Raw genomic sequence first — 16,844 nt, forward strand, 5'->3', positions numbered from 1 at the left:
CCATCAACTTTGGGGATTTTTTCCCAAAACTCTATAGATTTTGCTGGTAAAGGATACAATTTTTTAAACCTCGAAGAAGGAATAAAAGAAGTACCTGGCTTATTCCATTCCCTAGAATCATATCAGAAATAGCCTCAGGAATAGGAAAAACCACAGGAGGTTTAAAAACAGCATATAAACGTTTATTAGGACTGAACGTCAATAGGACTTGGTTACCTCAATATCCAAAGTAATTAACACTTCTTTTAATAAAGAACGCATATACTCTATTTTAATAAATAAGTAGATTTGTCAGTGTCAATGTCTGAGGAAGGATCTTCTGAATCAGATAGATCCTCATCAGAAGAGATAAATTATTATGTTGCTGGTCATTGAAATTTCATCAGCTAAATGAGAAGTTTTAAAAAGACCTTTTACGTTTATTAGAAGGTGGAAATGCAGACAAAGCCTTCAGAATAGAATCAGAAACAAATTCTTTAAAATTTACAGGTATATCATGTACATTAGAAGTTGAAGGAACTGCAACTGGCAATGTACTATTACTGATGGAAACACTATCTGCATGTAAAAGTTTATCATGACAACTATTACAAATGACATTTGGTGAAATAATTTCTACACTTTTACAACAAATGCACTTAGCTTTGGTAGACCCAATGTCAGCAGCAATGTTCCAGCAGAAACTTCTGAGACAGGATCAAGATTGGGACATTTTGCTCAATGTAAGAGAAAAAACAACATATAAAGCAAAATTATCTATTTCCTTATATGACAGTTTCAGTAATGGGAAAAAAATGCAAAAGCATAGGCCTCTGATAGAGAAAAAAGCCAGAGGCAAACATCAATGGGGTATTGAAATAATGAAAAAAATTTGGCGCCAAGTATGACGCACAACGTAACGTAAACTTTTTTGGTGCCAAAAATAATCGCAAATGACACATTTGCGTCACTAATGACGTCGCCGTGTGAAAGGTCTCGGCGTCACGTATGATGCCGAACTTATTTTTTCGCGTCAAAAATATTTTCATGCCAAAAATGACGCAATAAAGTTTAGCATTGACCCACCCGCAGGCCTAATACCCGCAATAGCAAGAAGTAGTCAATTGAAAAAAAGACTAAACCCCAGTTAAGAAATAAATTTCTTAAAATGTTTAAATTCCCCAAATATGAAACTGACAGTCTGCTGAAGGAAATACATGAACCTGACTCATGGCAAATATAAGTACAATACATATATTTAGAACTTTATATAAATGCATAAAGTGCCAAACCATAGCTGAGGTGTCTTAAGTAATAAAAAACATACTTACCAAAAGACACCCATCCACATATAGCAAGATAGCCAAACCAGTACTAAAACAGTTATTAGTAGAGGTAAATTGAGAGTATATCGTCGATCTGAAAAGGGAGGTAGGAGATGAATCTCTACGACTGATAACAGAGAACCTATGAAATAGACCCCCGTTAGGGAAATCATCGTATTCAAATAAGTGATACTCCCTTCATGTCGCTCTGACATTCGCTGTACCCCTGAGAGGAGTTGGGCTTCAACAATGCTGAGAAGCGCATATCAACGTAGAAACCTTAGCACAAACTTACTTCACCACCTCCATAGGAGGTAAAACTGATTGTGGGTGTGGTGAGGGGTGTATTTATAGGCATTTTGAGGTTTGGGAAACTTTGCCACCTCCTTGTAGGATTGTATATCCCATTCGTCACTAGCTCATCGGACTCTTGCCAATTACATGAAAGAAAATGCATCTACATGTTAATCTCAGACTAATCTTTTCTTTAAATGTATCATTCTTTCTAGCATTTTATTTTGAGTTAAATGTCCTTTAAAGGCTTTACAATTAGTTTGTAAAGGCTGGTGAAATCTTTATTTCTTACTCTACAAGCACCTTAAAGTGATGGTAAACTTTAGGTAATGAAATGCCTTTTATGTAATATTTGCCATTAAAAAAGTATATGTGTACCTTTTTTAAAAAAAAAATATATATATATACAGTATACATAATTTACTTTCTGCTGCTGTGCAAGTAAGATCTCTTTTTCTTTCTGTTTGTTTTTGAAGATAGAAAGTGCACATAAAAGTAACATATCTTCATTCTCATATTCTTTTGATTTCATATGATCACCATGAAAATGGCAATCATATAACACAAAAGGTTACATGAATTTAAGGTGTTTACAAATGAGATCTATATGCAAATGAATAAACAAAGTTGATTTTTTTCTAATTTTCTCCCTATATTTAACTATTTATAGGATTAAACTTTGTGTGTTATGCTAGGATGTAAAACACAAGCTATTAAACAAGAATATTAAACAGCCGTTTATTATTATAATAAAAAAAACACTAAGCAATGGGTTTTACTTAATATCATTGCAATATGTATTATTCATAATTTTAAAGGATTCTTACCTTTTTCTGTTTTTAACTGCATGTGTGCATTGCTCATTACTTTCTGTCACATATATACAGGAAGGCTTATCTAGCTTGATGTCATAAATCTTCTAGAATAACCTTGAGCTGGTTTACCTATTTAGATAATGCCATAAAGACAGTAATTCTGTTTTGCACATGCTCAGAAGAGGCAGAATACATCTTAAGTTCTAAAAATGTCTCCTGTGCTGTTTTATATACCTTTAATTGTCTATGGCATAGGTCAAACTGATAACAGATATAGCAATTTAAAGTAACATTATTCACTTTGAGATTATAATATAACATGTTTAATATTTGAACTGAAAGCTAAAAACTTTGCAATACCCCCACAACAATTGAAAAGTACACATTGAAGACTTTACAAGACTAACTGGCTATATTCTACACTGCCATTATTAACTGGCAGTGTATTAACTGGCCTAAGAAGAGGAGATTAAGAAAATGTTTTTTTAAGGGGAAACTTAGGTTACAACATGGCAGTGACCATTAGCTTTTTAGGAAAACCTAAAACTTGAACTTAATTTTACAACTATTGTACTATTTATAGACTAAAGTTACATGCTCTGATTCGTTGGAGCATGCCATTTTAAGACTAGTGACCTTGCAACTTCTATGAGTTGTTAACAAAAAAAGGCTGTTTCTGTTTTTACTGACAAGACAAACTGATGCTGTTTTTGGCAATCCCTGCACCATGGGTAGATCATTGTTGGTTTTTAGTGGAGGGGAATCCCCTGACCTTAAAGTGAATTTCAAGTTTGATGAATCAGTGCCCGGTTTTTAAAAACCTATTAAAAACAGGGGCACTTTCATTCATCAAACTTTACATTTCACTTGTTTTTGTTAAATACCATTTAATCTTGAAAGCCGCTCCAGCGCTTCCCCGCCCCTCGCAAGCTCTTCATATGTCAAAAATGACGAATCCGGCTTCCTTCAATCACGGCGTTGCTTCAGGCTATGATTCACTAGGGGGGGGAAGCGTGAATGGAGGAAGCAGGAATTCGTCATTGCTGACGTATGAAGTGACGAGCGTAGAAGAGGGAATCGCAGGAGCCTTCTTTCAAGATTAAAAATTAATTATTTTAACAAAACAAGTGAAATGTAAAGTTTAATGAATGAAAGAGCCACTGTTTTTAATAGGGTTTTTAAAAACCGGGCACTGATTCATCAAACTTGACATTCACTTTAATAAGAGTGCAGAAGATGTTATCACAAACATGAATGGTGACATCACTGGAGGGGCAAACACAGGAGTAGCAGGCAGCAAAGGGAGCTGGACGCGGAAGATGATGTATAAAGGGACATTAAAACACTAAATAATGATAGATAGAATGATAGAATAGCAGAATAGCATTTTGTAAAGTTCATTAGTTGTTTAAAAGTGGAAAAATAAGTGTAAATTTTTAATGTCTTATAAAACAATATGAGCTGCCATATTGTTACTTAGGTTTACCTTCTCTTGCTGTGACCAATTAGGGACAGCTATAAATAGGTCACTAGGGTGTGCAGCCAATGGCTGTGTGGCATATAACAGCATTTTGCTTTTCCATTTCTAACAGGAACTGATAAAGCTCAAAATTTCACAATGGAGTTACAGGAAAAGGGGACATAAGTAAATAATGAAGTATAGCATAGTTTTTTTTTATATATACAATTTATCATTTTTATTACCATCTTAAAGTGTTTAATGTCCATTTAAACCCCCTTGATCTGAGCTCTTTTACAAGCTACAAACCTCACAAACCCCTCATATGATGAAAATTATCTGCTCTTCCAAATGGTTCTCATCTTGGAAAGCCCCACAAAAATAAAAAGTAAAAACAACAAATGTAATTCTACTGCAATAGGGGAATTTATCTGAAAAAGAAAAAAATAAATAATTGTATATATATATATATATTTATATATACATAGTATATATATATATATATATATATATATATATATATATATATATATATATATAACATTAATTTATGTAAGAACTTACCTGATAAATTCATTTCTTTCATATTAGCAAGAGTCCATGAGCTAGTGACGTATGGGATATACATTCCTACCAGGAGGGGCAAAGTTTCCCAAACCTCAAATGCCTATAAATACACCCCTCACCACACCCACAAATCAGTTTAACGTATAGCCAAGAAGTGGGGTGATAAGAAAACAAGTGCGAAAGCATAAAAAATAAGGATTGGAATAATTGTGCTTTATACAAAAAAAATCATAACCACCACAAACAAGGGTGTGCCTCATGGACTCTTGCTAATATGAAGAATGGTATTTATCAGGAAGTTCTTACATAAATTATGTATTTCTTGCAGGTAATTAGCAAAAGAGTCATGAGCTAGTGACGTATGGGATAATGACCTACCCAAGATGTGGATCCTTCCACGCAAGAGGCCCTAGAGAGGGGAGGGATAAAAATAAAGGACAAGCCGAATTCCGCTGAAAAAAAAAACCCACACCCAAAATAAAGTTTAAAATCTTATAATGAAAAAAACTGAAATTATAAGCAGAAGAATCAAACTTGAAAACAGCTGCCTGAAGTACTTTTCTACCAAAAACTGCTTCAGAAGAAGAAAACACATCAAAATGGTAGAATTTAGTAAAAGTATGCAAAGAAGACCAAGTGGCTGCTTTGCAAATCTGATCAACTGAAGCTTCATTCCTATACGCCCAGGAAGTAGAAACTGACCTAGTAGAATGAGCTATAATCCATTGAGGCGGAGTTTTACCCGACTCAACATAGGCATGATGAAACAAAGCTTTTAACCAAGATGCCAAAGAAATGGCAGAAGCCTTCTGACCTTTCCTAGAACGGAAAAGATAACAATAGACTAGAAGTCTTTCGGAAATCCTTAGTAGCTTCAACATCAATATTTCAAAGCTCTAACTACATCCAAAGAATGCAACGACTCTTCTTAGAATTCTAGTATTAGGACACAATGAAGGAACCACAATTTCTCTACTAATGTTGTTAGAATTCACAACCTTAGGTAAAAATTTAAAAGAAGTTCGCAACACCCGCCTTATCCTGATGAAAAATCAGAAAAGGAGACTCACAAGAAAGAGCAGATAATTCAGAAACTCTTCTAGCAGAAGAGATGTCCAAAAGAAACAAAACTTTCCAAGAAAGTAATTAATGTCCAGCAAATGCATAGGTTCAAACGGAGGAGCTTGAAGAGCCCCCAGAACCAAATTCAAACTCCAAGGAGGAGAGATTGACTTAATAACAGGTTTTATACGAGCCAAAGCTTGTACAAAACAATGTATATCAGGAAGACTAGCGATCTTTCTGTGAAAAAGAAAGAAAGAGCAGAGATTTGACCTTTCAAGGAACTTGCAGACAAACCTTATCCAAACCCAACCTGAAGAAACTGTAAAATTCTAGGAATTCTAAAAGAATGCCAAGAAAAATGATGAGAAAAACACCAAGAAATGTAAATCTTCTAGACTCGATAATATATCTTCCTAGATACAGTTTTACAAGCCCTGTACATAGTATGAATCACAGAGTCAGAGTAACCTCTATGACTGAGAATCAAGCGTTCAAATCTCCATACCCTTCAAATTTAAGGATTTGAGAACCTGATGGAAAAAAGGACCTTGCGATAGAAGGTCTGGTCTTAACGGAAGAGTCCACAGTTGGCAAGTGGCCATCCGGACAAGATCCGCATACCAAAACCTGTGAGGCCATGCTGGAGCCACCAGCAGAATAAACGAACGTTCCTTTAGAATCTTGGAAAAAGAACTATAGTCGGAAAGATATAAGCAGGATGATACTTCCAAGGAAGTGACAATGCATCCACTGCTTCCGCCTGAGGATCCCTGGATCTGGACAGATACTGGGAAGCTTCTTGTTCAGATGAGAAGCCATCAGATCTATTCTGGAAGTCCCCATATTTGAACAATCTGAAGAAATACCTCTGGGTGAAGAAACCATTCGCCCGGATGTAGCGTTTGGCGACTGAGATAATCCGCTTCCCAATTGTCTAAAACCTGGGATATGAACCGCCAGAAATTAGACAGGAGCTGGATTCCGCCCATACAAGTATTCGAGAGACTTCTTTCATAGCCAGAGGACTGTGAGTTCCTCCTTGATGATTGACATATGCCACGGTTGTGACATCGTCCGTCTAGAAACAAATGAACGACTCTCTCTTTAGAAGAGGCCACGACTGAAGAGCTCTGAAATTGCACGGAGTTCCAAAAATGTTGATTGGTAATCTCACCTCCTGAGATTCCCAAACCCCTTGTGCTGTCAGAAACCCCCATACAGCTCCCCAACCTGTCAGACTTGCATCTGTTGAGATCACAGTCTAGGTTGGAAGAACAAAAAGAAGCCCCCCCTGAACTAAACATGGTGGGTCTGTCCACCACGTCAGAGAGTGTCGAACAATCGTTTTAAAGATATTAATTGAGATATCTTTGTATAATCCCTGCACCACTGGTTCAGCATACAGAGCTGAAGAGGTTGCATGTGAAACGAGCAAAGGGGATCGCGTCCAATGCAGCAGTCATAAGACCTAGAATTTCCATGCATAAGGCTACCGAAGGGAAAGATTGAGACTGAAGGTTTCGATAAGCTGAAACCAATTTCAGACGCCTCTTGTCCGTCATAGACAGAATCAAGAACACTGAATCAATCAGGAAACCTAAAAGGTTACCACCTTGTCTGAGGAATCAAACAAACTTTTTGGAAAATTGATCCATCCAACCATGTTCTTGAAGAAAACAACCACTTATAAAAGACTGAAAGGATTCTTTCTAGTGAAAATGAGCAAAGGGAATTGAATTCCAATGCTGTGGCCATAAGACCTAAAACTTCTATGCATATATAGCAACTGAAGGAAATAATAGAGACTAAAGGTACAACAGACGGAACCCATAAACATTATCCCTTGTCTGACTAGAGACATGGACAGTGACACAAACTATCTGGAAACCTAAAAAAAGGTGACCCCTTGTGTGAGGAATCAAGAGCTTTTGAAAAGAAGATCCTCTAACTATGTCCTGAAGAGTAAGTGAATCATATGAGATTCCGCATCCTCAGAAAATAATCTGATTGAAAACAGAAAATGAAAATATGCATTTATTGTATCTAATGAAAACAATAATGCTATCAACGACCATAAAAAGGCAAAATAGTTTGAATAAAAACTCCAAAACCTGGTTCCTCAAAAGGAACTGGAAGAAATACCCCTAGATGATTCCAGGTTCCCTGAGCAGCGCTTGAACCCCATGGGTGCCCAGAAATGCTTCAACAGTACCCAAAATATATAGGACAGAAACACAGTTAAAGAAAGTGTTAGCCTTACTGGAATAAAATCAAAGAAATTTCAAAGGAGCCTTAACCTGCCCCCTTACCAGCCAAGCTGGAATACGGCACGTACATAGCAAAATTAGGGAGCTGATTTCGAACTCCAAATATAGACATGTTACTTGGGAAAGAACTCAGGAATTCGTTCCTTAATAAGAACAACCAAACCAGTATAATCTTAAAGTTTTAGTCTTAGAACTCAACCTTGAAGCCCAGAGTAACAGATAAGAATTGAATCCAATTATAAAACAAATAATTGATTATCTTAGAACAAAAGAAATATGGATTTTTTATTTTTTTTTTAAATCACAAAATTCTTCTAGCTAAAAAAGCTAAAGACATAGATTAACCCTCATTTGCGAAAATATTCAATAAAATGAAGACACAAATGAAATTATTAGCATGATAGTCCAGATTAAGGACTAGCCAATACAGTGGACTTTGCATAATCAATAAATGCAAAACACAAGACAAATGCAACAGCACCTAGTCTAGTAAATGTTGTCCCTTTAACAATGCTAAAATAAATCATAATCTGATACTTGATCTTAAAGTAAACAGAGAAATGAAGCAATTGCAATATCCAAATAAATCACAGGACCAAGAAAGTACCTGAAACTAAATAATTTTCCATAAATAAGATACAACTATCTAAAGGAAAATAAATACTATTTTGCTATAGAAACAATAGCATAATAAGCAGAATTAGAGATAGCCCCAATAAATTGGAGAACCCTCCAAATTGAGTTTAACTGCTGGCAAAGAATATAGTTTTAAAACCTTTGAAGAAGGAATAAAAGAAAATTCTCAGCCTATTCCATTCCCTAGCATAGGGAATTGGAAAGAAAACCTCTGAAAACACAGAAGAAATAAATAGGCAGAAATAATGTCAGCTAGTCTTAAAGAACTATTACCTTAATATCCAAAAAAATCAACACCTTTTCAACAAAGAACAAATGTACTTTAATAATAGAAAAATAATAAAAAAAGTAGATTTGTTAGTGTCAATATCTGAAGAAAATTTCTGAAAGAGAAAAAAACATCATCAGAGAAAGATAAATCAGTATGTTGTTGGTCATTTGAAACTTCAATAATTAAAAAAGAAGTGAAAAAGACTTAAAATTTTTATTAGAAGGCACAAAGTCAGACAAAGCCTTTAACATAGAATCAGAAAAATATTTCTTATAAGTCTTCTAAATATTTTCTTGTAAGAAAAGAAAATATATAAAGCATAAATACTAATGGAATCCGCATGTAAAAGTATAACATAATAACTTATTACAAACCATAGCTAAAGATAAAGATAAACATTTATAACATTTAAAATAAATGAACTTAGCTTTGGTAGAACTGAAACTCAGTTAAGCGTTTTTCCAGAAGTGGCTTCTGATTCAGAGTCCATCTGAGACATCTTGCAATATGTAATAGAAAAAACAACATATAAAGCAAAATTGATCAAATTCCTTAAATGACAGTTTCAGGAATGGGAAAAAAATGCCAATGAACAAGCTTCTAGCAACCAGAAGCAATAAATAATGAGACTTAAATATTGTGGAGACAACAATGACGCTCAAATTTTTTAGCGCCAAAAAAGCCGCCCACATTATTTGGCGCCTAAATGCTTTTGGCGCCAAGAATGGCGCCACATCCGGTAACGCCGACATTTTTTTGGCGCAAAAACGTCAAAAAAATGACGCAACTTCCGGTGACACGTATGACGCCGGAAATGACAAGAAAATTTTTGCGCCAAGAAAGTCCGCGCCAAGAATGACGCAATAAAATGAAGCATTTTCAGCCCCCGCGAGCCTAACAGCCCACAGGAAAAAAAGTCAAATTTTAAGGTAAGAAAAAATTGAATTATTCATATGCATTATCCCAAATATGAAACTGACTGTCTGAAAATAAGGAACGTTGAACATCCTGAATCAAGGCAAATAAATGTTTAAACACATATATTTAAAACTTATATAAAAGTGCCCAACCATAGCTTAGAGTGTCACAGAAAATAAGACTTGCTTACCCCAGGACACTCATCTACATGTAGTAGAAAGCCAAACCAGTACTGAAACGAGAATCAGTAGAGGTAATGGTATATATAAGAGTATATCGTCGATCTGAAAAGGGAGGTAAGAGATGAATCTCTACGACCGATAACAGAGAACCTATGAAATAGACCCAGTAGAAGGAGATCATTGAATTCAAACAGGCAATACTCTCTTTCACATCCTCTGACATTCACTGCACGCTGAGAGGAAAACCGGGCTCCAACCTGCTGCGGAGCGCATATCAACGTAGAATCTAGCACAAACTTACTTCACCACCTCCATAGGAGGCAAAGTTTGTAAAACTGAATTTGTGGGTGTAGTGAGGGGTGTTTTTATAGGCATTTTGAGGTTTGGGAAACTTTGCCCCTCCTGGTAGGAATGTATATCCCATACGTCACTAGCTCATGGACTCTTGCTAATTACATGAAAGAAATATATATATATATAGCACGTATCACAATGGATGGATGGAATCCTCCAACCATTTGTGCTATCCTTGAATAGTTATCTTGGTGATACGAAACATGTCATCCAAATACTAGAATCTAAAAAAATGGAACTTTGGTCAATTTCGATGGGCCACAATTGATGTGGTTTCTTTGTATTCTTCCATCCCCCCATAAAGAGCTGCTGGAAGCAATTTCCTTCTTTCTCAAGAACTATTCGGATTTCAGTTTGAACTTCCAGAAATAACATTCTGAGGGTGCTGTGGTTCCTGCTCACCCACAATTACTTCAAATTTGAAGGGGAGTTCTTTATCCAGGGGTGTGGGACAGCTATGGGGGCTAAGTTTGCCCCCTCCTATGCAAACCTCTTTATGGGTTGGTGGGAGCTGTCCCACATCTATGGAGATAGGAACTCCCACAGGCATTTGATCCATTATTATGGACGCTATATTGATGATCTCCTGTTGATTTGGGTGGGTGGGGGCACAGCATTCTCGGAATTTATTGATGCTATAAATAGCAACAATATTGGTCTACAATTTACATCTGAATTATGTGCTAATACCATTAATATTTTGGATATTTCTTTGGAAGGAAACTAAACAGGGAAAGATAATCTGTAGTATCTATCGAAACCATCTGCAGGCAATGCACTGCTGCATGCCAGCAGTTGCCATCCCCGACATCTCCCCTTTGCCGTAGCAAAGGGGCAGTTTGTCAGGGTTAGGAGGAACTGCACTCTGAATGACGCTTTTTGTGAAAATCACTAGAATTAAGTGATAGACTGAAAAGACGTGGTTATTCTAACCAAGTGGTTTCTAAAGCTAGAGAGCAGGTCTTAGACCTTGATAGGAACACTTTAATTCAAGGGTCTTCCACCAACACAGTCTCAGACACCCACCAAGGCGTTACTTTTGTAACAGATTTCAGCACACAATACACCTGAAATATGCAGGATTGTTAAAAAACATTTCAAACTTCTCTCAGCTGACGATAAATTGGAAAATTGTGTCAAATACTGGTTTAAGATGTTCTTATCGGAGAGCGAAAACCTTGGCAATGTTTTATCACATCAATGTTACCTGAATTGAACAGACCTGTGAGTTCATGGTTAACTCACAAAGGTCTGTTCAAATGCAGACAAAAATGTCGGGTCTGCGAATACATCTTGGTGTCAAACATCTTTAAATCAGAAGTTACGGGTGACACTTTTCCAATCAACAGCTGCCTAAAATGCACATCAACCTATGTAGATGTATCTTCTCACCTGCATATGCTGTCACCTACAGTATGTAGGATTAACTACTAATGAGGTGAAGGTCCGTATTCGTAACCATCTATCAACCATTCAAGCAGGAGAAGCGAGTACTCCTTTAGTCAGACACTTTGCACGTTGCCACAATACAGACATTAGTAGCTTAAGGTGGCAGGCTATAGAGAGGGTGGTATGCCCACCAAGAGGAGGCTGATCGCGACAAACTGTTGCAGAAGAGGGAGATGTATTGGATATTTAAGCTTCAGACCAGAGTCCTCTGGGTCTGAATTCGGAATATGACCTAATAAATTTTGGAAATACATTTTTGGAAATGACCTGTTGGTCCATGCATCTCCCTCTTCTGTGACACAATCCTGTGATCACGGGTATCAATTTAGTCACAAGGATTTAATTTGGTATCCTAATACTTTAAATAACATTTAAATAGACGGGACAGTTTGACTGGTTGTATTGTGTCAACTCTCCCTAGTCCCATCCTTCTAGCAATTTTTTCTAGTTAGTATTCTAGCAAGCAATTTTTGTCTAACAATTTTTTCTAACACTTTTCTAGAATTAATTCTAGTAAAAGTTTTTTTCTCTAGCAAATGTTTTCAGCAACTTTTGCTGGCAATTTTTCTAACTTTTCTAGCAATTGTTTCTGGTAATTTTTCTAACAAAATCTTGCATATATAAATATACACTATTTATCTAATACAGCTATATGTAATTGTTGAGCATTAATAAAATAAACGCATTATTGGGTTCATTAGCACTATAACAATATTGATTCTGTTATTCCTTGTTTTATATAAATATATAGAACTTAGTTTCCCACAAGAGTGCTTAAGTTTAACTCATTATATTTATTTATTTCTGTATTCGTGTATTTGTATATACATGTATTTTTATATTCCCTTGCATATGTATTATTCTTATTTTTCATGCATAGCGTACCAAGTTTCATGCATAGTTTATACGTTAGTTTAGCGCTGTGACTTCTGCATTGATAAATATTTATAGATTAAAACTAGTAACTTAAAAGAATCATTACACATTTGAACCTATTAAGAGGCATTAATGTTTAAAGTGTATATATGGGGTTAAAAATCCCCCAAGTGAAACTTGTCAACAATTAAAGTTTTTAAAACCAATAGAAGTTGTCCAGCTGCCTTAAATAGGCAGACTGTGATTTTTACTGCAGCTATGATTACGCCTTGAGTGGCGAAACATGTCAGCAGCAGCCATTGTTTGTCAAGTTAATACCTGTGATTTTCCATTGATCATGTACCACATGATTTTTAAACTAATAAATCGAGGTTGGAATTGGAGATACCTGCTTGCACTCGTTTTTCTTCCTATATATATATATATATATTTATATATTTATATATATATATATATATATATATATATATATATATATATATATATATATATTATATATATATATATATATAATAGTGGGCAAGTTCCTCTCTTAAATAAATATATGAATTATGTATGTATTGCCAGGTTATAACTTTACTAAAATATTAACATACTATACATTTCTTGACATGTCATAAATATATATTGTGTGCGTTATTCACTGAAAATATGACTAAAAATAGTGTTTAAATTTAAGCTTCAAAATAAATATAACTGGCTTAGCACAAGGGTGTGAAAAAGGTTTAAAACTTAAATGAAGTTAAAAGAAAAGTAACTGGGGCTAGACACCCATGGTAATAAAGAGAGGCATTCATTGTTCTTATTGCATTCATTTTTTTAAGGGGACAGCAGAACTAATCACTAGTTCTGCTACCTTTAATATTTACCCCATTTTGGGAATTAATAATATAATTTTGTTTGCAAAATGGTTATGGTCGCGCAAATCTAAAGCCTTTGTAGGATACACTCCATGAAAAAATGGTGGATTTAAGATCCTAATACACAAACAAGTTAAGTGTTTTGTAAGATCAGCTGGTGTATAATCTGAAAACGGAAGGGATTTTTCACGTAACTTTGTGTAAGGCTCTCTTGATTAAAAAAACAACATGAAAAATCCCCAATAAAGGTTATAATAGTTGCTGCAAAACAGGGAAACATGGGTTCCTCCATACCCATATATAAATCAAAAACAAAAGAAGGGTCCAGATGCAGCAGCATAAAAATATTACAAAATCTTTATTCCATAAATTTAAGGTGAATTGTATATTCATCAATTAGTCAAATTTCACATAAGCAGTAACTTTCTAACGCATTTCGACTGAGCACAATGCTGTATTCATGATCCTGGTCTCCTTTGTTTTGCCAATTAGGGGCAGATGTAAATGAGTTTCTGCTTTGGTTCAAACCATTACTACATACTATGTTGCAGGGTCAGTTCAGTGACCTTGATGCAGCACCCAATCCTACTAGAGTAATGGAACAAGCACAATTTTTATAGGTATTTTAAAGCAATAGCTGCAAAATAGATATTTAATAATTGATTTATTACACTATTGTTTAAATGTCATTAATTACAAATGAGGGGGGGTTAACATTTGTATCCATTTTAAACTTATTTAAAGGGACTGTTTACTCCAATTAAATTTGTTTACAAGTAGCTCCTTTACTCCTATTTCAGCATTTGAAATAGCTAATTTAGCCTGTGGAATCCCACCCAGTGCCGCCATCAGGGGGTGACAGGGGTCACCAGAGGGTACTACAGCAGAGTGCTATTGAGCGTTGGAAATGTTATTTCAAGGAGTAAAGCATTAGCATTTGAGAAGATTTCTGAGTGTGCACTAAACCACTATGCACAGTTGTGAGACAGACTTGGCACTTTAGTTTGTACAGTGTGTGTCAGACGGTAGATCACTTTCATTTGCAGAGGAGGTAGGACTTACTTAGTAAATGTTTTTTATTTCTTTGTGCAATTTCAGATTGTAACTTCAGTGTGGTAGTAGTTGTATGGTGTGGCCAGGGGTCCATAAAAACACATTTTGCTTTTAGCAATATGCAGCAGTGTATTTATGATTATTTGACAATGCTGTAGAAATTCTATATTTAAAACCATGCAGAAATGTTTCCTCCTCAATACACAAATGGTAGGTGCCCTTTTGGCAGATATGAGTTTTTTTTTATTAATATATTTATTTTAATTACATTCCAGTTTACTGCCCCTTTATGCAAGGACTTTCCAGATGCAAGGAGGCATTTTATCTAAGATTTTTACATCTGCATAAAATGTTATACTCTGTCTAAGATTGCTCAGTGTTTGAAATGAGACAGGTTAACTTAAAGGGACATTAAACCCAAAATATTTTTTCACTATTCAGATAGAGAATACAATTTTTTTAAAGTTTACAATCTACTTCTATTATCAAAAATGTTTCATTTTCATGTTATTCTTTGTTAAAGAGATACCTAGGTAGGTAGCGTGCACATGCCTGAAGCACTACAGGACAGGAAATAGTGCTGCCATCTAGTGCTCCTGCTAATGTATAACATTCTTGCAAAACTGCTGCTGAATAGTGCTGCAGACATGTGCACACTCTTGAGCTTACATTTCTGCTTTTCAAATAAGGATAACAAGAAAATGAAGAAAATATGATGATAGAAGTAAACTAGAAAGTTGTTTAAAATGTTATGTTCTATCTAAATCATGAAATAAAAAAATTGGGTTTTACATCCCTTTAACACTGTTCAGTTTACACTACAGCTGACTAATTTTGAAATACATACAAACAAGCCTAAATCCTGCATTTAACCAGATCTAATGGTATAAAGACTGAGTACCACAGCTTATGTTTCCCACCAAGGACCATATAGAGTACAGCATTTTCAAAATCCATAAGTACAGCTGACAGATGGGAATATTTGTACACCATATTTGAAGTGGTGCTCTTGGTTGGGGGGAAAAAAAAACAACATATGTCAACCTTTCAAAAGTACTTTTCTTCATCCAGTCATCTACCCAGATCACTAATGTACAATTTCGAATTAACAGAATTATTTTTGTTTGCACATTTACAAATATGATTCTTTAAAAAGTGATCCCTTCATTTCTGCAATTTGTTTTATCATGCATGTCATTTGTAGGGGATGCAATGTGCATACATTTTACATCATGTGAGTGTTTCTGTGGGTGTCTGTGTTTATGTCTTTGTGCTTTTGTTTGTGTCTCTGAGTGTGTTTGTATTTTTTTCTGTGGGTTTCTCTGTGAGGGTGGGTGTGTATGTCTGTGCATTTTCTGTGGATGTCTGTGAGGGTGTGTGCATATGTCTGTGCTTTTTCTATGGGTGTCTCTGTGAGGGTGTGTGTATGTATATCTTTGTGAATTTTCTCTGGATGCCTCTGTGAGGGTGGGTGTGTATGTCTTTGTGTGTTTTCTGTGGATGTTTCTGTGAGGGTGGGTGTGTGTATGTATGTCTGTGTTTTCTGTGGATGTCTCTGTGAGGGTGTGTGCGTATGTCTGTGTGTTTTCTGTGGGTGTCTCTGTGAGGGTGTGTGTATGTATTTCTTTGTGAATTTTCTCTGGATGCCTATGTGAGGGTGGTGTGTATGTCTTTGTGTGTTTTCTGTGGACTTCTATGTGAGGGTGGGTGTGTGTATGTATGTCTGTGTTTTCTGTAGATGTCTCTGTGAGGGTGTGTGTGTATGTCTGTGTGGCAAATGTTTGTGTGTTTTTTTGTGGGTGTCTCTGTGAGGGTGTGTGTATGTCTGTGCATTTTCTGTGGGAGTCTCTGTGGGTGTGTGTGTGTATGTCTTTGTGTGTTTTCTGAGGCTGTTTCTGTCTGTGTTTCCTTGGGTGTATGTGCAAGTTTGTGTTTGAGTTTGTGTGTGTGTGTGTGTGTGTCCATTGTCTGTTCCTTTTTTGGATATTTTGACCTTACTACTGATTATTCACATCTTTCTACAGACTTTGAGACTAATGAGACCTTTCCGGAAGTCACCAATCCACCATTTAACCTTTAAATTATTGTTTAAGCAGTTCAGGGCCCTTCCTTTCAGCCACTGTATGCTGTTGTCATCATTTAGTTGGCATCTTCCTTGACAATAAGATAATCAGAACTCCATATTTTGTTTTGTAAATCTACTTTTTTGACAAAACTGTAGTCTACCTCATTACTTGTCAGGTCAATGTAAACAAGTGCTGAGTGTCTGCGTGGGTGTCTGTGTCTGAGTGTGTTTCTTTGCATGTCTGCTAGAGTGTCTATATGTGAATCCTGTGTGTTTTTGTGTTTGTGTGTTACTACCTTTACATTTCCAAGTTTGACTACACTTAAGAATAAAGTGCATATACATTTTAGTCACTTGGTCAAATATTGCACATGTCAAAGAAGGGGGGGGGTGATATATGGTTAAGTCA

The 16,844-nt window shown here is 35.7% G+C and overlaps 1 protein-coding gene across 2 annotated transcripts in view; it reads left to right on the forward strand.

The window, feature by feature from the left end:
- The first annotated feature begins 2,010 nt into the window (after positions 1 to 2,010).
- Positions 2,011 to 16,844, forward strand: part of LOC128639076 (chemerin-like receptor 1) — a 204,110-nt gene continuing 189,276 nt past the window's right edge. Inside the window, exon 1 of one of the 2 annotated variants that reach the window (XR_008399139.1) lies at positions 2,011 to 2,039. The gene's annotated coding sequence lies outside the window, so the exon portion shown is untranslated. The remainder of the gene's footprint in view (positions 2,040 to 16,844) is intronic. The other variant, XM_053691226.1, reaches the window with a different exon arrangement.

This window comes from Bombina bombina, chromosome 8, assembly GCF_027579735.1.
Source record: "Bombina bombina isolate aBomBom1 chromosome 8, aBomBom1.pri, whole genome shotgun sequence".
Taxonomy (NCBI): domain Eukaryota; kingdom Metazoa; phylum Chordata; class Amphibia; order Anura; family Bombinatoridae; genus Bombina; species Bombina bombina.